Here is a 24,268-nt window from a genome sequence, read left to right as displayed (position 1 = left end):
CGCAAAGAACTTGGACGTGCTGCTGCTGCCTCTTCAGTCACTCCAAAACACAGTCCAGTCACGTCCTGCTGGTGTGATGCACTTTGGCAAGCCTCCTGTCTCCAGAGTGAGAGCTGTTTGCTATGTGTCCTCTGAGGGAGACGTGGGTGGAGAAGAATTAGCACCTCATCAACTGTGCTTTACTTAAGAAAATGACCCTGCCTCCTTCTCCCCACATATACATGGCGACTCAGAAAGGGTGATGCGTCCATGCAGTTCTGGAAAGAACCACTGCTTTGCAAACCTTGCAGAGGGGTACTAATGCTATATTCCAGAGATCTATCTTGGTTCCTTTTTTCTGTCTGCTTCACAATGCCTGCCCAGGATATCTGTGATTCTGTGACTCAGCAAGAGAAGACTGGTCATGAGAATAATGATAAAGGTAGTAGTTATTGATAGAATCTTTTGAATATTTTCTGGAGTTCTACTTTCAGTGTGATGGAGTAAGTGCCCAGCAGACCAGTCTCCATGAACAACAGCTATAAACTTAGGACAAAATATTCAAAGGGCAAAATATACCCAAAGTCTCTAAAGAGACAACAAAAGCAGGCAGATTTAGAAAGGAGTTGAAACTTGGAAGAAGAGATCAACAGAGGGTGAGATCCCCATTTTGTTGTAACTCTAGGGTAGGCCATAGTCACAGTGTGACACAGGCCAGCTGAAGGAATAAGAGAACACTTGCCATCTTTCTGGTCTGAGGAATTGGAGACAGAATCCAAGGTGGCCACAGACTCTGGAAAGTGAAGAGGGAAGCCTAGAAAGGAGAATGCCAGAGTAGGGGAGCCCCAGATTCTGTGCATTAACTCTGCCCAAATCTGTAGCTGACCCTTGAACTATACATGCATGAAGCAGACTGCAAACCACCCAGCTAAAGGAAAAAAGAGTTGAACTGAGATTTTAGCTGCCACTTACCACAGGCAAGACAGAGTCTTGTTCAATTTGAGTCTAAGCAAGTTACTGCCTGCTATAAAATATATCAAAACTCTTTAGAGGAATATAACAGAATACAGAATCTCTACATCATAACAACACAATGGCTAGAACACAATCCAAAATTTCTCCATTAAATAGAATTAACAATTAAATAGAATTAACAATAATTACCTCTTGAGGGTTGTTGGGAGACTTAATATGATGCATTTAGCACAGTGTTTGCAAAGTTCCTGACATGCAACTAGTGGATGAGTCACAGCCTATACCCCCTGGGATCTCAGGAAACACCTTCAGGAGGTTGCCAAATGTAGTCAACACTCCAAGTTGGAAGAGAAAGCACATCTATCATTACCAGTCCATTTAGGCTTCAGAACCCTAGGAGAGGGGAAGAGGCATCAGCAAAGAGGGAGAGCAGCATTCAAGTTAGTTGCCAAGGTTGCCAGTGAGTTACTAGAGAAGAGGCAGAAACAGTTTTCAAGAAAGTGCATAAAGTAAGCCAAATACAGAAATAAAGGAGCCAGGAAGCAAGTCCAAAGAGTACCAAAACCATATACAGATACATGACTGATCTAGAACAAAGACAAGGGTAGGGCTGGTTCTGAGGAAGGATTTGAGAGATTTGGAAGACAGGTTTTTGTCAGGTTCACAAGTTTCCCCTGTGATGATTGGGCACATTTTGCCTGTTCATGAAGGACCTCCCAGCCCTGCAAATCCAGGCTCTTTATCCTTTTATCCTTTCAAGGGGAAAACACTGAAGAGGTTGATTCAAGAATTACTATTACTTTTGATGGGTAAAATGGAAAAATCCAAGGTTGCCCAATAAAGGGCAGATGCCATGTTCTAAGAGCAGAAGGGTCATCTTCCCGGTTCAGGACTAAGGCCAGCATAAGACAAAGCTTAACCTCCCTCCAATATGATCTACTTCTGTCAAATAACAAAGACATTGGTATAACTTGGTCTGGGTGGGTGAGTCTCCTTTCCTGATTTACTCCCGATCAGTGTTTTGCTTCCGTGTTTGGAAACAAAGTAATACCACAAGAATGCAGAATTTTAGCCAAAGATCATTTGTCTCCATTGACCTCATAGCCCTAGAGGTACCTCAGAAATCAAGTCTCTCCCTTGGGAGTAATGAAATTCTCATTTGTGTAATGATAAGTTGGTGACAAACTGAAGAGAAATGCTACTGATAATGTTTGCTCAGCAGGACTTTAGTATTTCTCTTCTCCTTGCTTCTCCCATCAAATTATCGCATTGGCATACTTGAGTATGGATATGACTTTAATATACCGCACTGACTCAGACATCTCCTAAGGCATCCTCACTGTTATAAGACTGAACAGAATCTTCAACATCAGATTAAATCTCACTGGACTCAAACTCTAGAGATCCCTTTGATAAATCAAGGGACTCGTATTTGACTCGAGCCCTGCAGAGCCCCTCTCAAACAAATAAACATCCAAGCACGAACGCAGCTGGACAGGCCACTTCACAACAGTAGGTTCAGACTGTCTGGAGCTCCCCACCCCACCCTGCTTCAGGCTTCACTCTCCAGTGCCCATTTATCTCAGCTCCAGAGTTGACCTGTCTTGCGATTTTACTTCCTTGCTCTTCAGAATGGGCACCTTCTACTGCTTCTTTACCTTGATCTCTGGTTCCCTCTTTGACTGTTATTTCTTTCTTTTTTTAAAAATCAATTTATTTATTTATTTATGGCTGCCTTTGGTCTTCATTGCTGTGCGGGCTGTCTCTAGTTGTGGCGAGCGGGGGCTACTCTTCGTTGGGGCGCACAGGCTTCTCATTGTGGTGGCTTCTCTTGTGGCTCTAGGTGCACAGGCTTCCGTAGTTGTGGTTCGTGGGCTCTAGAGCACAGGCTCAGTAGTTGTGGCTCGTGGGCTCTAGAGCACAGGCTCAGTAGTTGTGGTGCATGGGCTTAGTTGCTCTGCGGCATGTGGGATCTTCCTGGACCAGGGCTCAAACCCCTGTCCCCTGCATTGGCAGGCGGATTCGTAACCACTGCGCCACCAGGGAAGTCCGACTGTGATTTCTCCTCACCACAATGACTGTCCTGTTTTTGGTGATGCCAATTTAAAACTCCAATCACCTCCAGCCTAGCCCCAACCCTAGGATCTTCAACATACCACAGGCCCTCAGGACCATGCTGTCTCCACCGTGAGTGTGGAGTGGAGCCTGGGGAGATTGATCTCTCAGATGAAAGCATCTCTGAGATTGCATTTCTATTTTAGACAGAGTGAGAACTGAAGAAGTGCTTATAAGTGCGGTAGGAATCTCTTTGTGCTTCTTAGAGCCCTCGCACATTTAGGCAGAGACTGTTCTTTTGGAAATGGTGACGCCAGCTCCAGCAAAAGTGGGATGTGTACATGCTCGTGAAATGTTCATTTCTGGAGAGGGAGGCACAAGAGAGCTCTGCCTCATCATGACAGCGGGCACGCCAGGGTCAGCACACTCCATTCAGTGTCAGGATGTCGCAGGCTTCGTGGGAGGAGAATGTACTTGGAGCAAGAACAACCTGAATTTCAAGGCTACTCTACCCCTGAGGCATTAGGAATCAGCTTCCTCCTTTCAAAAATGGGCATTTTGCCCCGTGTGTGGGGATGGGGGGAGGGGATTATTATAATGATGATTATTATTACATTGCGCCAAGTACTGTTCTGATCACATTACAAAAGTTACTTCGTTTAGTCTTTATAACAATCCTACAAAGCAGGTATCACTGTTACCATTCTGATTCTACAGATGCAGAAACTGAAGCACAAAGAAATCAGCCTGCTTTTGAAGCCTACACAGCTAGAAAGCAGCAAAGTCAGGAGCCAAATGCAGCAATGTGGCTTTGGAGTTGGTGCTCTTAACCACTGCCCTCTGCTGTCCTCACATGGTACCCACCCACCCTCACCCCCCCTCAGTCCAGTCGGTACTCAGCAAATGAGATCAGTTATAACAATAACAGCAATTATATCCTCACCACATCATGAAGGCAATTCCACAATGCACTGTCAATTTATTCATTCAACTAGCAGATTATGCAAATGTGCAGAGTGCTTGTATAATGCAAATGTGCTTACAAAATGTGAAAAATAAATCATTTATCTCTTCATCCACTTCTGCAATACCTCTCCTCATTGTAGTAGCAGCACCTGGTGGCCTGTGGGTGTTGAGCAAATGCTTATTAATTTGTGTCTCACACTGTCTGGTTTTAGAACGTAATGATAGAAATATTACCATTAATATTACAACTGTCGCAAATGAGAATTCCATATTAAAGAATGAGTGCTATTGGAACATAAGTGTACAAAGGTCCACACTGAATGACCATTCTAAAGTCTGGCAAGTTCCAAATTCTGCAGCAGAGATAGGACAGTCAACCCTGTTCTGCCCTATAATGGTCTGAAAGGTTTATTTCTGTCTTTGGGGACCAGCAATTTCCGTGAAATTTGACAAGACATTTCTGCCTCTCAGTCTTGTTCTCAAGTTTGCCCAATTTGGAAATTTGACAAGGGGATGAAAGGCTACCACTTGCTCACGACTGCCATGGACACATGATACAGTCAGCCTTCAGCATCTGGGTTAACCTCTGTTAAAGAAAGCTTGCAGAACTAGGACCCAAAGACTCACTAATGCACAATGTACCAAGCCCCAGTGTTCCGGCTCCCTCTTCCCTTTCATGTTAAATTCACTGCCTTAACTAAGCGGCCCTTTGCCAAGCCAGCCTTGTGACTAATGGGCCTTTGATCAGGTCTTGCTTCCTGACAGCTGGACATATAAATGAAAGTTTATCCTAATTAAGTAATGAACATTGATGGTCCCTATCTTCTGACTGCAAAGTGTCTCCTCATCTCAAAGCACCCCCATTGTTTTTATGTCAAGGCTAATATCTCTGATGAACTTTGCTTAGGGCCAGGGCATGTGCAGTTTAGGACACTTGGGAGAAAAAGAGCAAGGGTTGAAGAAGTCGTGGGAACAGATTTTCTAGAATCTGCTAGCATGATCTGGTTGGGGCAGGAAAGCTACAATTTTTTGAGCACCTGCAATTGCTAGCATGTAAAGTACTTAATGTACACTATTTCATTTTATCTTCACGTTAATCTTATAGCTAGCATCAGCTCCACTGAAAGTGAAGAAAATGAAGATTAGGGGCTCAGTGAGCTAGTGGTTACATGGCTGGTCAGTGACCGAGTCACTGTTCCAACAGACCAAACCAGGTTCTAGGTGACTCCAAAGTTTTATTTCCCCAACACCTTGGATGATCATTCTCTTTTTCTCCTACGCTGGGAACAGCACAGGATTTGCGCTCTGAACCTGTTCCTTGATAGCTCTATGGCCTTGAATAAGGTACATATCCTTTTTGATCTGGAGTTCTTTACCTGAAGATCAAGATCCACCAGCACCCTCTCTGCTGACTCCACCAGGTTTTTGTGAATGGGATTTGCACATGATAACATGATGTGCAAAGTGGTGGATTATTGGCCTGTTTGCAAACAGCCTTTGTTAATCTGTTGCAATCTCTGGGTCACTCTGAGACTTTTTGCTTCCCCTTCCCGACTCTCCAAAAGCAACACCTGGGACTGCTTTGCCAATAACAGATTTGTTTTCATTATTAGGGATGATCCTGTCTTCAAGTGGGAACAGAAACGGCAACTGAATGTGCTTTCATGGGAATTTCAAAGATTCAACTTTTGGGGAAAAAAGATATAGGAGCCAATGTAACAGCAATTAAGTCCATAGTTTAAAAACAAATGCTACTAAGACGCAGATGATATCATACAATAGTTGGAATGTCTCCTGTTTTCTCAGGCTCACAGAGCAGGGCAGCCCTCTGAAATCTCACACCAGCTGTCAGCGTCTCTTCCAAGGATTGCCACTCCCATGCGTCTCTTTGGCAAATTCCTCTCTCTCCAACCCAAATCTGTTGTACTTAACTACTAGCATAACCCAGGAAATCATAAGGGGACCTGGTGCTGCTTCCTGTGGTATCAGACGGGTCTTGCTCCATGTGGCAGTTTCCTGGAATGGAGACTCACTGATTACACAACAGGAATCATTAATTGAGTAGTCTATGTCCCAAGAGACTATACACCCTGCCCCTCCACTGACAGTTGAATTGACACACCCTATAGGAGACAAGAGGAAATTGTAAGCTGCTTAAGCAGCATCTCCTCTCATGTGCCATCTAATCTTAGGACAAGTATGCCCATCTTGAGCAACAGATTTCCTGGGACTTAAAAACTTACTACCATACCAGAAAGATAGTTTTGCGGTTCCACAAAAAGTTAAACATAGAATTACCGTATGACCCAGCAATTCTATTCTTACGTATATTTTCCCCAAATTGAAAGCAAGTACTTAACCATATCTTTGTACACAAATTCTCAGATACACAATAGTCAAAAGGTGAAAACCACCCAAATGTCCATCAATGGATGAACGGGTATACAAACTCTGGTGTACTCACACAATGGAATATCATTCAACCATAAAAAGGAATGTGCTACATCGTGGATGAATTTTAAAAACATTATGCTAAGTGAAGGAAACCAGACACAAAAGGTCACATATTGTATGACTCTGTTTACATTAAATATCTAGAATAGGTAAATATAGAAACAGATAGATTGGAGGTCACCAGGAGCTGGGGGGAAGAAGGAATGAAGAGTAATGGCTTAGTTGATAAGGGGCTTTATTCTGGAGTGACAGAAAGGCTTTGGAACTAGATAGATGTGATATACAACATAAATGTACTAAATAACACTGAATTACTCAGTTTGAAATGGCTAATTTTATGTTATGTGAATTTCACCTATTTTTTTTTTTTAAAACCCTACTACTAAAGCAACTTCCTCTGAAATGCATAAAAAATAAAAATGGATTGATGAATGGACAGACATAAATATGTGATCAAGCGTGAAGAGCAAAATGTTAATTATAGAAGCCAGATGGTGGGTACATGGGTGTTTGCTGTAAATTCAGTGTTTCAATGGGTTTGAAAATTTTTATAATGAACTGTTAGAAAATAATGAAATCTGGTATTTACCATGTCATCAGGTGGTTGGAAAGGAAGTACCAAAATCCTGCTTTCCTACATGGGTCTTCCTATCATGGTCCTGACCGTGTTTGGGAACTAGACAGGATAAATTAGCTGAGCTTTGTCCACTGCACACAGTCCTCACCTCCCCTCCTTGTTCCCACATCACTCATCTGCAGATAATGCCCCCTTTTCATGATAATAACTCACTTACATATCTGCTATAGCCAGACCCTGTGCAGGTAACTGACACTTATTGTCTCCAATCTTGATAACACTCAAAGTAGGTTACAGATGAGAAACTGTCCATAATAGTGAGTAAAACCAGACACAAAATAGTACATATATTTTATATGAGTAGATTGTATAAGAAGTAGAAGAACCGACAGGCAAGATAAATTTATGCTGTTCAAAGGGAGGATAATGCTACCCTTGGGGGGCAGTTGACTGCAAGGGCTCCCAGGAGGCTTCTGGGCTGCTGTGCTTGTACCATGGTACCATTTTATTTCTTGATCTAGTGATTACATGAATGTGCTTACTTTGTGAAAATACACTGAGCTGTACTATGCGTACCTTCTTGTACGTATACTCTATATTAATAAAAGTTTAATAAAACCAAATCAATGAAATAGATAACTAAAATTAATCAGTAAAACTCAAAGTGCTCTGTTGAAAAGATAAATTAAAAAATAAAAAGCAAGATGGAGAAAACACAAAAGAGTAATATTAGGAATAAGAAGAGACATAACTGCCAATATAGAAGGAATTGCAATTTTATAGAAGAATATCGTATACAGATTGATTCCAATGGCCTTGAATATCTTGATGAAATGGATGCTTTTCTAAGAAAACAACTAAAACCAAGACTGTAGGGGAGCATCCGTGGATCACAGATTTTGCTGCTGGCTGACGTCTAAACAACAGCTGAATTCACAAATCCCTCTTCTCTTGTTAGCACTGGGAAGGGCCACAGTAACACACCCACAGACTGACCAATTAGTGAATGGCCAGGAGCCACTGTGCATTGCAGGACCCTTCATCAGCAGAACCTATAAAGCCCTGCCTTGGAAAGAAGGTGGTGGGCGTCACAGTGGTCAGAGTCTGAATCCTTGTCTTATGAAACAGCAGAGCACTGGACAGTTACTTTATCTTACCTTATCTTGGCCTTATCTTCCCAAGGCCAGGTGATAACTAGCTAAGACTAGATGGCTCAAACATGTTGAACAGATGTAATACTACCTCAGGGAAGGGAACGGTATTTTTGTTGTAATAAGTATTTTTATTTAAAAATAAGAAGCTGAACCTGTATACAAGCCCCTGTGTCCCTGTCCTTTGAAGTAAAAGGCTTTTGCTTTAGTCTCCCAGGCTCCCCCTGAGTCTCAAAAGGCTGGCTCAAGAGTTAATGATGAGGAAACCTGAAGATGTAGAAACAAAGAATAGCTGTTGGGCTGGGGAACTGGTAACAATTTAGACTATAAGTCTGCCACATCGTAGAATCACCAAACTCTCAGTTCCCTGAAAGACACAGATAAAGGCCTGACACATATTCCTAAGTTGTTTTTACAGGAAGCAGACCCTCACCAGAGGAAAACTGCTGACCACAGCACATAGACCCCAGACTGGTTGAAACCAGAAGGTCGATGATGCTTGAAACCTCACCTTGATGCCAACCAATCTGAGAATTGTGCATGAGTCGATCACACTCTGAAGCCCCCTCCCTCACACTGCCTTTAAAACCCCTTCCCTGAAAGCAATAGGGGAGTTCAGGTCTTTTGAGCTTGAGCTGCCCCTTCTCCTTGTTTGGGGGCCTGCAATAAATGCCATACTTTCCTTTACCACAACTTGGTGTCAGTAGTTTGGCTTTACTGCGTGAGGGCAAGCAGACCCAAGTTTGGTTCAGTAACAAAGCCACCTTTTGAATACTTGACAGGTGTCAGTAATGTTATTTTTCTTTAAGTAGATTTTTAAAGAAAAGTCAACCCATGTGGCATAGAGGGAAGGAACACAACAAATGTTAAGTTCAGGATAATAATCCATTAGAAGCCGGGAAAGATATAGTTGAGGGAGATTTTTCCCTGCAAGCCCTAACTTGACACCTTGAGGTAAGAGAGAAACTCCAAGCAGAAAGAGATAGCCAAGATAATTAGATGTTGCAGAGAGGGTCAGAAGGACCAAAGAGAACCTGTATTTATAAGGTTGGGCAACCTGAACTTTCCTGGTTACTTCAGAAAGGTGCTTCTTTTTTGATGAGAGCAAAAGCCCAGAAATGTCTGAGAAGTAAAGGGGGAGGGGGGGTCCTTCCTTGGAGTGGTGGTGGGGAGGGGAGCTTTTGTGAGGTGTGGTGGTATTGGAAAAGGATTTAAATTTTGAAGGTACAATCAGGCAGTGAGAAGGTGGTTTGTTTACGGTTAGGAAGGAACTAAGCATATTTGTACCCTGAAGGGAAGGAGCAAGGCAAAAACATTAAAGATGCAAAAGAGAAAATGGAAATAATGGATGGGAACAAGATCTTAGATTCAAGAAGATGAGAAAACGTGGACTAGAGGGAAGGGCTTGGCTTTGGAAAGGAGGCTGACTAACCAGAACTAACGTAACCTCTGTGGTGGGTTGGATGGTGGTCCCCAAAAGGGATGTACACTTCTAAACCCCCACTACTTGTGAGTGTGACCTTATTTGGAAACAAGATCTTGCAGCAATAATTAAGGATCTCTGGATGAGATTATCGTGGATTTAGGGTGGGCCCTAAATCCAATAAATGGTGTCCTTATCAGAGAAAGAAAAGGGAGATTTAAGGCACAGACACAGAGGGGAAAAGGCCATGTGAAGATGGAGGCAGAGGCAGAGATTGGAGTTATGTCCCAAGCCAAGGAGAGGTTAGAGTCACCAGAAGCTGGAAGAGGCAATGAAGCAATCTCCTTTAGAGGCTTCAGAGGGAGGATGGCCCTGCTGACAACTTCATTTCAAGATTCTGGCCAGCAGAACTGTGAGAGGATACATTTCTCTTGTCTGAAGCCACCCAGTTTGTGGTACTCTGTTATGGCAGTCCTAGGAAAATAATACAACCTCCAAACTCCAGGTTAAAAATTAAACCCAGTAGAGTGAGCAAACCTGAGATACATTGATATACTTCAGAGATGTATCTTCACTCATTGGTTTGGTTAAGAATCCAGTCGGCCTGGTAGAACCTTGTTCCTGGAACAACCATGGCCATGTCAACCTAAGTCTCAAATGTACCCTTCAGTGTCCAGTCTCCACTTAGTCTCTGCCTTCCATTGCCCTGGTCAGCATTTCTCACTGTGCACCCAACTCTCATCACAGTTGCTTTAGGTTCAAAGCATTAAATCCTCTAGTTCCTTTCTCCAAAATTTGTAATTTATATGAAAACTCCAATTAAAAAGGCCATGAATAAAAGGCATATGACATTATACATACATATATAAGTATATATATTTACTATATATATATATATAGTACATTTCTCCTGGGCGCAAACACTTATTTTCTTAGTCGATCTAACTTACTGCTGATTCTTGCCACTTATGTTCAAGTTCCTCAATTCCTCACAATTTAATGTGCTACCAATTACAGCATAACGAGGCACTGAGTATCATTTATTCAAATCATTTTAGCACCCTAGCTGGGACTCAAAGGAGTGTATTAATCCTATGTATCCAATTCATTGAGAAATTCCCAATCTAGACTCTCTGTAGATCATCCAGATTCCAGCGGGGGACTTAGGGGAAAAAATGTGATAAAGGACCACATTCATTCACTCCATATTTATATATTTAAATATTTACTATTTACTCCCAAGTACTTTGCTAGGTGTCAGAAATATATATATGAATGTGAGGAATGAATCTGACCTTCAAAGAGCTTATGGTCTCCTGAGTAGCTCGGGAAAAGACAGTGAATTCAACAATACGAATACAATATGACAAGCATTATCTTATGGTATAAACAGTTCCTCTTAGGAGTCTTGGGAAGAGAGGGGGTGTTTCTGGAGATGAGGTAAGGGCTTGTGCTAGAGCATCTCTGTTAGTCCTTCTAGAGGCACACTCCACATCTCCACCTGCCCTGTGTTCTTGGAGGCTTTGTCTATGAGTGGTATCCTCTGCGCACTTGTGCTTTCCCACTTCTAGATGGGCTCAGTTGATGGGAGGACACCCGACGGTGGAGGAGAGAGATCCCTTCCCGTCACACTGCAGGTGTTCTAGGACAGGCCACAGCTTCTGTCTGGAGGCCCCTCTTACAAATCTGGTCAAGTTCTGGGAACTGTTTTTTCTTTCCTGATTCTAGTGGTCGCTAGCCTTGGGCTGCTTCACCATCTCATCTTGGCTACCCTTAACCTTGCACATCTTTGTAAAGTGCGCCATCATGCGACATCCTTTAACCAATCATTGGAGTGTGCCAATTGGAGTGTTTCCTGTTGGGAACCTAATGGGCACTGGAGTCAAGGAATGCTTCACAGAGATGGTGACCTTTGAACTTTGTCCTGAAGAACGAGCAAGATTTCACCAGGTGTATATGCATAGGGTGGGGTCTCCCAGGTTAAAGTAAGAACATTGTCAAGGCTGGGAGGCCTGGGATTGCACTGTACATTTGGAGACTAAAAAGTAATACTTACCTTCTTATAGAGGGGCCTGTGGGGAGTGGTGGGAAAGAAAATTGGAAAGTTGAAAGGCCTAAGGCTTTTGAGTTATATCCTATAAGTAATGGGAAATTCAAAAGACACTGACAAGTTTCCAATGCCTTGAATCTCCAGATACCTAGGTCTTTCTACAAAATCTGTATTTCAAAAGTGAGAGGCTGGCGTAGATCTGTGCTGTGAATTTATGCTTTATTGGTTTTGTACTCCTCTTTGCTTGGTGGTTAATAAAATTCACTCTCAGACTGTGAGCTGAGGAAAGCTGTTGACTTTTAAAAATATCAAATCACTTCAAAAGCTTTTCCTTCTCAATCCCAATTTATTGGGCCTTCTACTTATGTATTATGGAAAAAACTACCTTGAGCTATGTCACAGTTTCATTCAATTACAGAAAACTTTGCCTAACGTGACAGTCTTTCATAGATTCTTACAAAAGGGAGTGCTTAATCAGAGCTAATATTCTTGGCTCAGGTCTCAGGGAAGGGGGAAGAGAGAGGCCAAACTAGCATCTGGTGAAAGAAGGAGAAGGAGGAGACATTGAGGAAGAGAGAAAAATTCAGAGCAGCGTTGTCCAATAGAAATGTAACATAAACCACAAATACAAGACACATATGCAATTTTAAAGGCTGTAGAAGCCATACCGAGGAAAAGTAAAACGAGGTGAAAGCAAACCTTGTGTTCTTTGACAGTTAAACATACAAACAAAATGTGGTGCATACATACAATGGCATATTATTCAGCCTTAAAAAGGAAGGGCATTCTGACATAGTCAACTACATGGATGAACCTTGAGGGCATTATGCTAAGTGAAATAAGCCAGTTGCAAAAGGACAAGTACTATGTGATTCCACTTACATGAGGTACCTCGAGTAGTCAAATTCGTAGAGACGGAAAGTAGAAGAGTGGTTGCCAGGGGCTGCGGGAAGGGGGAATGGGGAGTTGTTTAATGGGTATAGAGCACCAAGTTTGCAAGATAAAAGAGTTCTGGAGATTGGTTATAGAACTGTACTCTGAAAAATGGTTAATATGGTCAATTTTATGTTATGTATATTTTACCACAACTTTTAAAAAGGTTTTACCTTTTAAAACAGGTAAAATTAATTTTAAGAATATATTTTATCTAATCCATTATATGCCAAACATTATCATTTCAATATGTAATCAATACAAATGTATTGATAGTCTCCATTTTTTAATACTAAGCCATTGAGATCTGATGCATATTTTTACACTGATGGCACACTTCAGTTTGAGCCAGCCACAGTTCAAGTGCTCAATAGCCACATGTGGCTAATGGCTACCATATTGGACAGTGCAGGTCTAGAGCACTGAACAAAGGTGGGTTCTCGGCTGGGATTCTTGTCTTTTCCTTACAAGTACACCAATGACTTGCCTCATGGTGATATTTTTTCAGAGAATTCTTCCTTTAGGAACTTGCCTTTGAGGCAGTACCAGGCATGGGCTGAGACCGAAGTTCTTTGTGCAGCATCATGGGAGGTGGTTCTAAAAGCCTTCCCAGGACCCTAAGTCCAAAGAGATCAAAAGAGGCCATGGAGCACACCTCCACTGTCCCAGGAGAACCTTGCTTGTGACTACTCTGGCCCTTGATCCAGTGCTAACTGTTGGTACACGAGTGAGGTGTGGTCATAGATAACAGATGTCAGAGACAGACTCACTTGCTCTGTGACCTTGGACAAGTTGTATAACATCTCAGAGCCTGAATTTCTTCATGGTGAAATATAGATAAGGATGGTGATCATCTTATAAGGCTGTTGTGAGAATTAATTCAAAATGCACATACAAAACTTTGGTACAAAGGGACTGGTGCATATTAAACAGTGGCTTGGTTATAAAAATCACCATCATCATTGCTATTATTGCTACAGTACATTTTAGCTGTACAGTCATGTTTTAACATTCTCTTAGACTTTCAATCATCATTCCCTCAGCCAATGTTAAAAGAGTTGATGGCTCAGAGATTAAGAACTCAGACTCTGGAGCTTGACTTCTTGGGCTGAAGTTGTGGTCTTGACACTTTAAGTGGCCTGAGACTGTTTCCCCTTCTCAATGCCTCCTCCTTCTGAACCCCTGACCCTACACACCCTCCAGCATAACCTCCTTGTCTCTCAGTTTTCAAATCTGTAAAATGGGACTAATAATAGTAAACACTGCATAGGATTGTTGTGAGGATTAAACACAATAATGTAGATGTGCCCTTAAAACATGTCCTGGCACACGGCAAACTTTAGAGAAGTGGGGTTGCAGCAGGGAATAAAGTACACACCATACTTGCTCTCCCAGAGTATAATCCTGCAGGAAAGCTAGACCTTCAACCAATAATACAATAAAGAATGAGGAGTGTTATCATATGGGAAGTCCTTACTAATGTCTTTCCTAAATACATGTGCTACAATTTAAAAGCCTCTTGTCCTATCCTTAGCAGACCAAAGCTTTATTCTCTCCAGCAGACCATGAGCACACCATTTCTCCCTGTCTGTCCAGCATCTGAAGCAGCAAGGCCTCCTTTCCTTCTCAGGCCACTGCCCCATCACCTCCAATTCAGACTCACCAGTGGCCCACCAATTTTGTGAAGCAGCTCTGTCTCTATTAAGCCCTTGCCCACTGAGTCAATAGAGCTCCTAAAAAAACCCCACATTTATCAAACCCACTTATCTATGGGCAGGGAAATCCCACTCCCAAGACACTGTCAGTTTCCACTTGTGTAGGTCAGGGTGGGCAAATATATGCTGAGTTTCTGTGTGGCTCCCACTGGACACTCCTGGATTTTGCACAAATAATTACTAAATGAACAAAAGAGATTAGCACTGAAGTGATTTATGGTGAGCTACACAGGAGGTCAGAACAGCACTGATTAATCTCTAAATTGACCAGATACATGGGTCACATAAAAGAAAAAATAACTTGTTGATAAAATTATCCTTAAGGGAGGTAGGCACTGAGAAAGGAGCATTCAGCCGCTCTTATTTGATCAGAGTTGGCATTCAGCCCTGTCTGACTCCCATCATGAAAGCACATGCATTCGGGAGAAATACCCCTAGCAGTGGAGACCTTAAAACATGTTCCTTTTTTTCACAATAATCTTAACCACTTCTCCCCTTCCCAAGGACCCCATTCACCCTTCTCTGTGAGGCGTCTGTCTCAAATCCTGCCCAAGGTGGGAGTTTGCCTCTATGCTGGCTCTGTTAGGGCTGCAGAGGAGGACGGAAGGGCCGGGGAGCCTGCTGGACTTGAGCTCCAGGGCTTGGAGAGAATTCTGGGCTGGCTCCTCCCACCCCCCAAGCCGTGACCCCTGCTCATCTTTCTCAGGCACTCTGGTACAGGATGGAGAGCTTCTGCCCCTCCCTTCTTCATCCCTACAGAGATGGAAAGGGGAGGCTGCTAAACCTGGATGCCTCATGGGAGTCATTAACAAAGTGAAGGGACCTGAGAAGCTGTAGGCTTGTCCTAGGGCGATCACAGTGCCTAGTGCCTGGCTTACTAGGACTCAAAAGCAAATTGAAAATAAGCGATGAGTACATTTTTATAGTTCCTCATGTAGAGAGAGAGAGGAAATCCAATGTGCGTAAGGCTCTAGATCAATTGATATTTACCTAGACCATATTACGGATGGTTTGGGGCAACAGAAATGTTTCAAGGAACAGTTTGGTAATAAGCAGGAAAAGCCACTAAAATGTCCATATTTTTTACCTCTCTGATATCACTGTTGAGAATTCATCCTTTTTTTGAATCCAAAATCCATCCAATTTTTTTTTTTAAAGAAAGAGAAGTAAAACTGCTTTATGCACAGAACATATTCAGAGTGGCATTACAATTATGGGAAAACTAGAAGCAATGTAAATAGTCAACAATTGCTAAACAGATTGTAGCATACCCACTTAAGGGATTAATCCATTTAATCCAGCCACAATTAATCATTTATGTGAAATTGTACTGGAAGATGGGAAAGTGCTTATAGAATAATACTGGGAAAGAAGAAGAGTAAATTAATATATCCAGACTGTAGTTACATTTGTGTCAAAAAGGCATGCTTGGACAAAGACTGAGAGAACAGAGAAGAACCAGAGATGATAAAACGTTGAGATTAGGAAAAAATCTTTAAAAAAAAAAGACACTTTGTATCACTTACTAGTGATAGGAAAAATAAATAATAGCAAAGCATAGACATCAGGTTAGTCACCTCGCCTCATTTCTTTGGTTTTCCCTGGGTTCTTTAAATTAGATCCCCCCAACCTGGATGCCAAGGCATACCTCTGTGCCATGGGCAGGTTCCAGATAGTGTGATGTCCCAACTATTGAACACTTTCCACTGGGATGGTCACTTGAGCCACCCAGCCACTCATCCCCAGCTTTGAGCCACCTTGTCTGTTTCCCTGGAGTGCCAAGGTATGAGAAAGGTCAGAAAGCACTGCCTGGGTGAGAGGATTCCCCGTGAAGCTCATCCCTTGGTTCATGTATCACGTACGCCCCATAGCAACTTGGGATCTGTGCCCTGACCCTCCAGCACAAGAGCATTCAGTTCTGCACTCAAGCATTGGCTGACCGCTCTCCTCCTGGCCAAGTCCCAGTGTGAAGTGTCTCCGACTCTTCTACCTTCGTTGTCATGCACGGCTGCTCAAAGCCTGCCCTTAGGATGAGCAACAACGGGTCCCTCCCTGGCTCCCTCCTTCTGCCCCTTTTCCCCTCCTCTTGGAGAGGATGAACTTGTATGTATTTACTGCAGATGCTCAAGAGGGTAAACACTCAGCATGACATGCTCAGCCACGTCAAAGCTTCTGAAGAGAGAAGGAAGGAAGCAGGGATGAGAAAACAAACAACACGCAAGCACCTGTGTCTTCTGATAACCAGAATACAGCAAGTTCACGACCAGGTGTACTTTCACTCAGCACGTTACGTAGCATCAGTAACAATAACCCAAAGACACTAACCAGCTCCCCATGTTACAACCACCTGCTGCTGGCTGCACAAGTGCTTTAAAGCAACAATATTCCCTCCTGCCCCTTTTCAGGTTCAGCCTATCCAATGTTCCACAGTAAATTCCAGAGCTCGGTCCAAAAAAAAAAAAAAAAAACTTTCCCAAAGTTCAAGACTGACGCTGCCAACCCTGAGAGACCTGCTGAGCAGATGCATGAAAGGCACCCCATGTTTCCTGTGCCTGTGCTGTGCTCGCTGAACTCTTTTAACAGTGACAACTGAGAGGTTAAACTGTGTTGGATTTGGTGCTCTTTACTGCAGACAACTTGACCTGAGAACCAGAGATACAAAAGTCACCCTCACCCCTTTGTGGTTAGCAGGATGCAAACACCCCTGCAGAAGAGCAGCTCAATGGCAAAGGAATAGAGGTCTACACACAACACCTGCGAAAGAAACTTGTGAAAGAAAATCTCTTCGGAAAGAAAACAGTCCTCCTGCTCAGGAAGCCTCTCTCGGGCTGCGCTTTCTGCGGTGTAACCCACTCTCAAGGATGAAGAAGAGGAAGAAAAAAAAAGAAAACGAAAAAATTCCCCACCTGCTGCTTACATATATTATGACCAGCAGAGAAAATGCAAGTGCGTGTGAGCCCGCTCTTGCACTTCCTTTGGCAGAGGAGATCGGATCCTCAATGTACTTGTTAATTGTGTAAACCATCTCCCCCACCCTCAGCCACACAGAAAGCCTCAACCCACACATGCACGCCCACCTCACAGCCAAGCCCCCTCCCCAGCATTCCTTTCCAGCTGCAGAGAAATCATAAAATGCTACTCACATGTGGTAGCTTCAGCTTCCCTTTCCCTCTCCACAGCCTGAGCACCGGCTCTGGTTGCTGCTGCTGCTGATTTTCCTGTTGCAAGTGAAACAAACCTTCATCGGCAGAGATGGTTTTCCTCTGGGCTGCTTTGTCTGAGATTCCCCAGATGAACACTGACTCGTTTATGTCATTATCCGAGTTCGATAGCTCCCCTAACACAGGCAGGGCTTTGGGGCTGTCATCTTCCACTGGCTGGGCTTCTGCTGAGAGAAACAACAGACCTGCAACTGACAACTGATCTCATCAAAGCACTCCAGGGGATGGCAACCCAAGACTACAGAGTAACACGTTAGCTTGCAATGATACCGTGCACAGCCGTGGATCATCTGTCTTCTACTGGCACTGTGAGTCTAGCCAAGTTGAAGAGACATCATTTAAGAACTTACAGCTTCCAACATGTCTCCAAGTGAAGCCATATGGGCATTATAAAGCAGTGTCACAGAAGGACTCTACAACCCTCAGACGTGTTCAATATTGTTGAAATCAATAGGGGGTAATATCATTTGGTGGGTAAAAGTTAAAAGTCTGTCTAAAAGACAGACCAAAGTTTATATACATTTAAGTAGACTTTTAGGTACAAATGTGAGCTCCATCACTCATCAGCTGTGTGAACTTGGGCAAAGTCCTTATCCTCTCTGAGTCTCTTTTTTCAGCTTCACATTCAGGATACCTATACTTAGCCTATAGGAGAGCTGCAAGACGTGAGATGGTATATATAAACTATCAAGTTCAATGCAAAGTAGGCACCCCATAAGATAAATAAAGATCCCTTACCCTGTAGTAGTATTTGTTCACTTTGGGGACTTCTCATCTCGTAATGAAGAACCCTGTGATTGTATTATAAAACACCAGGATCATTCCAATGGTCCATGTAATCAATTGCTTCCTCAGAGGAAACAGATTTGGGTAAGCCCTGATTTTCAGGTCTCAAGCATGTAAGAATGCCAGAATGTCCATTTCTTAGATATGGGAAAAAGAGCCACTGATGGATAAAAATTGGTCAGCAAGGGGAAGACACTGACTCTTACTGCTTTTGTTGCCAATCCAAAAGGGGCTAGCTTCTTGGTAAGTTTGTAGTCAGAGACAACGCCAAGAATAATTGTCACACAAAGTGAAGTTTTTATTTGCAGCAAATGAGGAGGTCATGGTGAATCATTTCCCAAAGCCATGGCTCCCCAGCAAGGAAAGGTTAGTTCTTTTATTAGGACAGGGGGTGAATATCCAAGCAGGAAAGTCTTGTCATTACATATGAAGGCAGGCATAATCTCGCGTGTGCACAATTTGGAAACATGCTTCTTTCATGCATTGCATGTTATGTTAATGGGGCCTAAGCTCCACCTGGGGAGGATATTTTAGCATTGAAATGAAGCAAAGGTAATTTTTGGACACTGTTTTGTCTGAGCAAGCTCCAGTCTTGTGGTCGGGCTCAAGGCTCAAACCAGTTCCAGGGGGCTGTTGATAATGTATCTTCTTGGAGCTGCCCATACCCTGAAAAGAAACAGCTCTAAAAACAGCACTGGGTACTCTCTGCACTGGAGTTCCCTAGGAACACAATGGCCTCTCTTGATCTTATTCTTTGCACGAGCCACTCAAAGTCAGGGGCTGACCGATGACACTTTCCCTTTGAAACAGACTTGTGAAAACAGAATGGGAATCTTCTTTCCCTGAAGACCGTCTTTTAGGAGAGCTGGGGTTTCTTGTGATTGATGGATTTTGATGAGGGGATCCTCAGTAGAGAAATTTGTACTCATTTCAAAGAGTAAAAGAGAATGTGTCCAAGTGATGAGAAAATCCAGATACCCATTGGACCTCTGAGGCACTTGAGTCCTAACTTGGCTTGTCCCAATTGAGAATATTGCTGTTCTGGAGCTGGTCATTACTGATTCATCTCCCATTTCACTACCCCCAAAGAAGAAGGAGAATGCTTGAACAAATGCCAGTTGCTGTTTGGGGGGATTTTTACCATTCTGACGTAGTTTCAGAGGCACCAACATCAAATACACCCAGAGTTGACAAAGGGCTAAGCCCAGCCTACCTACCACATTCCATCTTATCCCACAAAGGATGTTAGATGGAAAGTATGTGTCTGGGTCCCAGCCACAAGCCACTGCTCTCCAGGTGAAGCAGGGTAAATGAACAAATGTTAAAAACCTGGACCAGAGCAGTTGCTGACAAAATCTTCTCCCATAGAGCTGATGACCATTTAAGATATGAAGGGAAAACTGGGGAGGAAAAAAAATAATGAAGTAGTTAACCAAATCCCAAACTGGTTCCTTGAGAGAGCTTAGAAGTTCTCAATAAGATCCCACAAACATGGAAGGACCATTCTGTGAGAAACACGTGCCAAGTACTCAGCACAGACTGCTACACTGTAAATGCCCAGTAAATGTTAGGAATCAATAACAATAATACTAATCATAACCAATAAGGAGGGAGATGAAGAAGTTGCTCTAAGTTGAGCTCAAAAATTGTATGAGGCATGACACTAACATTTTACTATGTTGTCTCATTCAATTCTCACAATAACCTTGGAAGAGAGATATTATAATGCCCATCACAGATAAGGAGACTGAGGCATAGGAACTTCAACAATCAGAAGCGAATGTTTGCCAAGTCCCACCACCACATTTACCCAACTACCAGCATCCGTACCTGTAGACACTGCTTCCCTCTTGTTACTGTGGATGAAACGTCCATTTTTCCAAAGGTCACCTCTGCTACTCAAGGAGGTCACTGCAGCAATATGTCTGTGTCTTTCCTTCACCATCAGTATTTTCTCCTGTACCACATCATTCTCAATACCTTTATGCTATTTCTTCTCTTATATTTAAAGATATCCTCAGCTGATCCCATATGCCCCCTCTAGCTACTGTCCATTTTTATGCTCCCCTATATAGCAAAGATCCTCTCGAGAACTGTTAAAACTCATTGTCTCAATCCCCCTTCTCTACTGAACTCACTCCAATCCGGTTTTTACTGCTGCCGCTCTACCAAACTGCTCTCATCAGTCACCGACAGCCTCCACACTGCTATGTTAGTCCTCATCTTTCTTTGACCTGCCAGCATCAGCTGACAGGTAATCACTCTACTCTTCTTGAAACACTTTCTTCAGTTGGCTCCCAGGATCCCAAGCTGCCCTGGTTTTCCTTCCACCTCACTGGCTGTCCTTTCCCAGTCTTCCCTACTAGTTCCCTTCTAGTTAACGGAGAGACAGTGTTAGGAAGGGGTTTAGAAGCTCAGACTCTGAAGTCAGACACCCCACATTGGAATCCTGGCTATACAACTCAGCAGGTGTATGACACTGGGCAAGTTACTTAACCTCTTCCTCCCAGTTTCCTAGTCTATATAATAAGGGTAATAACAGTACTTACCTTATGGGTTGTCATGAAGACTAAATGAGTTCATATGTGAAAGCACTCAGAGCAGGGTCTATAGTACATAGTAAACACTTCCTGAGCATTAACTATTTTTACTACACACCTCTCAATTCAGGTGCCTAAGGGCTCAGTCCTTGGACACCACTCTTCCCTGGTGATCTCATTCTCTCTCATTGCTTTAAACAACATGTTGAGGCAGATTTAAATCCACAGTCAAGACCTCTTTTCTACAAGGTAGAACCAATGGCTTAATTAGTATCTTCTCTTACAGGGCTAGTGAGCATCTCAAACTTGACATATCCACAACCAAACCCCTGGCTTTCTCAACTAACTTGTACCTCCCACTGCTTTCATCTCAGTTAACGATGACTCTATCCTTCCAATTGCTCAGGTCCAATTGCTTTTAAAACTTGGAGCCAGCTCATACCATTCCTCTGCTCAGAACTCTCCAAAAGCTTCTCATCTCACTTGGGAAAAAAAGGCCGATGTTCTTATTGACCTACAAGGTCTACTCCTCTACATTCCCTCTTCTTATACCTCTTTGAGCTCATCTCCTATTACTCTTCCCATCACTCCCAATGCCCTAGACAGGTAGCCTTCTTGCTGCTCTTTAAAGAGCACACCATTCTGCCCACCCCAGGGCCTTTGAACTTGCCATTCTCTGTGCCTGGAGCATTCTACCTCCTTGATTCACTTCTTTACTCTTTCCAGTGTTGCTTTCTCAGTGGCACATTCCCTGATCACCACATTTAAAACTGCCCTCTTCCCAGCACTCCCTCTTCCCTAACTGTATTTTTCTCTGTAATACTAATCACCAAATAACATACTATGTATTTCCTATTTGTGTGTGTGTGTGTGTGTGTGTGTGTTATTTGTCTCCCAAAGTCTCCCCCTATGAGAATGTAAGCTTGATGAAAGTAGGCTTTTTTTAAAAACTCTGTCTCACTGCTGTTTACCTAGTGCCTAGAATAGAGCCTGCACCAAGTAGGTGCTCATTAAATATTTCTTCAAGTGATGGATAGAATTAAGAGGATTAAACCTCTTGTCAATGGTCACAGAGTTAATACATGATAGAATTGGACTTCTGCTTTTATAGCCCTTGCTCTTTGCAATGCACCAACAGTGGCTCTACCAATGTGTTGTGTAAACTATTCTTGACTTAATACCCACTAAAGCAATGTTTTAATTTTTAGTGACCAGTGGGTCTTATGCTATATTTCAGTGGTTTTAGGCTGCACATCTGTCATTGCTTGTTAACATTTCTATCAACAAAATACTTTCTGAGCTGCAAGTATATTTTACTAAAAGGAAGAACAGCCACTTTATTCCTTTGAATAGATTTATTGAAATCAACGTTCTGGCTAAAATGAGAATTTTTCTTATGGTAGATGTCTTTGACTGTCCATTCAAAGATAAGAAGCAATCTGTAACCCTTTTAAAATTTCTTTTGTGCACCAAATTATTTGAGAAATAATAAACAATGCCCGGGAATAATTGAACTTTTGAAACATGTTTCAGGAGTAGTGGTTGAGTGCTACCAGGGGCCAGAGACTCTGGGAGTTGGATTTAACAACATGTGGGAAAATGAACTTGTTTTTTGTTTGTGACTTTTCATTTGCTACTTTGAGGATCTCTTAATGTGGATAGATCTATCCATTGGGAAGAACTTGCTCATGGGCAGTATGCTAAGAGACCCTCCATTGGAAGAGGTGTCAAAGACATCTGGTTAGGAGTAAGAAATTCTAGGTTCCATTCCCAGTTCTGCCCCTGAGGATCTGGGCATCCTTGGGAAAGTTCTTCAGGACACTTGGTTCCATTTCTTTATCAATATAAAGAAGGTTGGACCAGCTTATCTCTGTTATTGCTTTTAGGTCTAAATTTCTGTTAGACCATGAGTTCTGTTGTGAGGGTGGACATGCTCTGTACTGCAACCAAGTAACTGATAACTGAGTTTAAGCAGGTAGACTCTGGTTATAAGAAGACCAAACCCACTTGGTCTATGTCAGAAGGTATTAATTCATTCTTTTATCAAGTACCTACTATATAGTTTCCACACTGTTACATGTTGAGTGTACAAAGAAGAGTAAAACACAGTCTTTGTATTGAAGGGTTTCATAGCCTAGTATGGAATGTAGCAAATCACAAAGACAGCTATGATGATTTGATGGTGGGGGAAACAGAGGAGAGACATTTGATTAAATCTGGGATTTTGGGATGGCTTTTTGGAGGAAGTGACCCTTGAGCTGAATCTTGAAGAATGAGAAGGAGTTGTCCAGGAAGAGAAAGGTAGAAAAGGATGAAATTGGTGGTCCAGATGGAGAAAACATCACCTGTTAAGGATGAGAAATCTGCCAGAATTGACCATGTTTAACCAATTGAGATTTTGGGATAGGAATCTGACTTTATATCTTATTTCTGTTATTCTCTATACAATTTAAAGTCCTTGTCTTTGTTCATCACAGGGATAGGGGCAGAGATTTGGGTCTCAGAGTCTGTTCAGTGGTTTTGTGTACAAAAGAAGGCAAAGGAATTGACCAAAGTGAGATCTGTAAATTATCCTGACTCATCTTTGCTAATGCTGTTCTTGTGTCCTGCCACCCCTGATTCAGACTATTCTACCGAATAAGTTACATAGGTGAATACAACCATTCAGAATGTAACATTCATCAAATATAGATGTGATGTGTCTGAATCAACCTTGCATGAGGAAATGTTTTATCATAAGGCCTAGGGTCAGAGACTAGTGCCAGACATCCTGGGCTTGAGTCCTGACTCAGAACACTTTCTTCATCTGTAAAATGGGAGAAAATAATAGTACTTCAGAGGTTTCTTCAGAGGTTTCTGAATTAAATGATATAATCCATATAAAACTCTTAGCACAACACCTAGCACAGGGGAAGAGCATGGTATTTTCTAGTTAATTAATTCAGGCATCTGCACTTACTCAGAAATCCTAAACTAATTTAGTGTTGGGTCACTTGACTTGATTTACTTCCCATATTAAACTATGAAAGTTGGAATTAAATTGTTAGGCTTTAACTATAATGCAGAAACCATTGCTCAAGCAATTGTTAAAGCAATCCTATCAGATCTTAACTTGCCAATTTTCAGTTATTGGGTGACCACAGCCAAGACTGAGATACATGTTTAGCCAGGGGATTCATGAGCCAAGACTAAGGCTAAGAGATCTGCCAAAGGATGCTTCTTTCCTTAAACTCACTTGATGTTTGCAAACACTTTCCCATTTGAGTTTTTTAAGTGCAGGGATTTGTCTTCAACTTTATATCTCCAATGCTTAGCATAGTGTGTGGCAATCACAGGTGCTTTGTGAAGTCTTGCACTGGCCTGCCACAATGGGTGCCACTTAGACCTTGTAGATATCAAACTGTGTATGTCCACTGACTACTTACCATTGCAGAGCTACAGGG

At 42.5% G+C, this 24,268-nt stretch overlaps 1 protein-coding gene across 1 annotated transcript in view; it reads right to left on the bottom strand.

The window, feature by feature from the left end:
• Positions 1-17,668, bottom strand: part of ANKFN1 (ankyrin repeat and fibronectin type III domain containing 1) — a 424,018-nt gene extending 406,350 nt beyond the window's left edge. Inside the window, exon 1 of the mRNA XM_082371893.1 lies at positions 17,422-17,668. The gene's annotated coding sequence lies outside the window, so the exon portion shown is untranslated. The remainder of the gene's footprint in view (positions 1-17,421) is intronic.
• Positions 17,669-24,268: the final 6,600 nt, after the last annotated feature.

The sequence above is a fragment of the Balaenoptera borealis genome (genome assembly GCF_965194805.1).
Source record: "Balaenoptera borealis genome assembly, chromosome: 20".
Lineage (NCBI taxonomy): Eukaryota > Metazoa > Chordata > Mammalia > Artiodactyla > Balaenopteridae > Balaenoptera > Balaenoptera borealis.
This window is presented reverse-complemented; position numbering and strand designations above follow the sequence as displayed.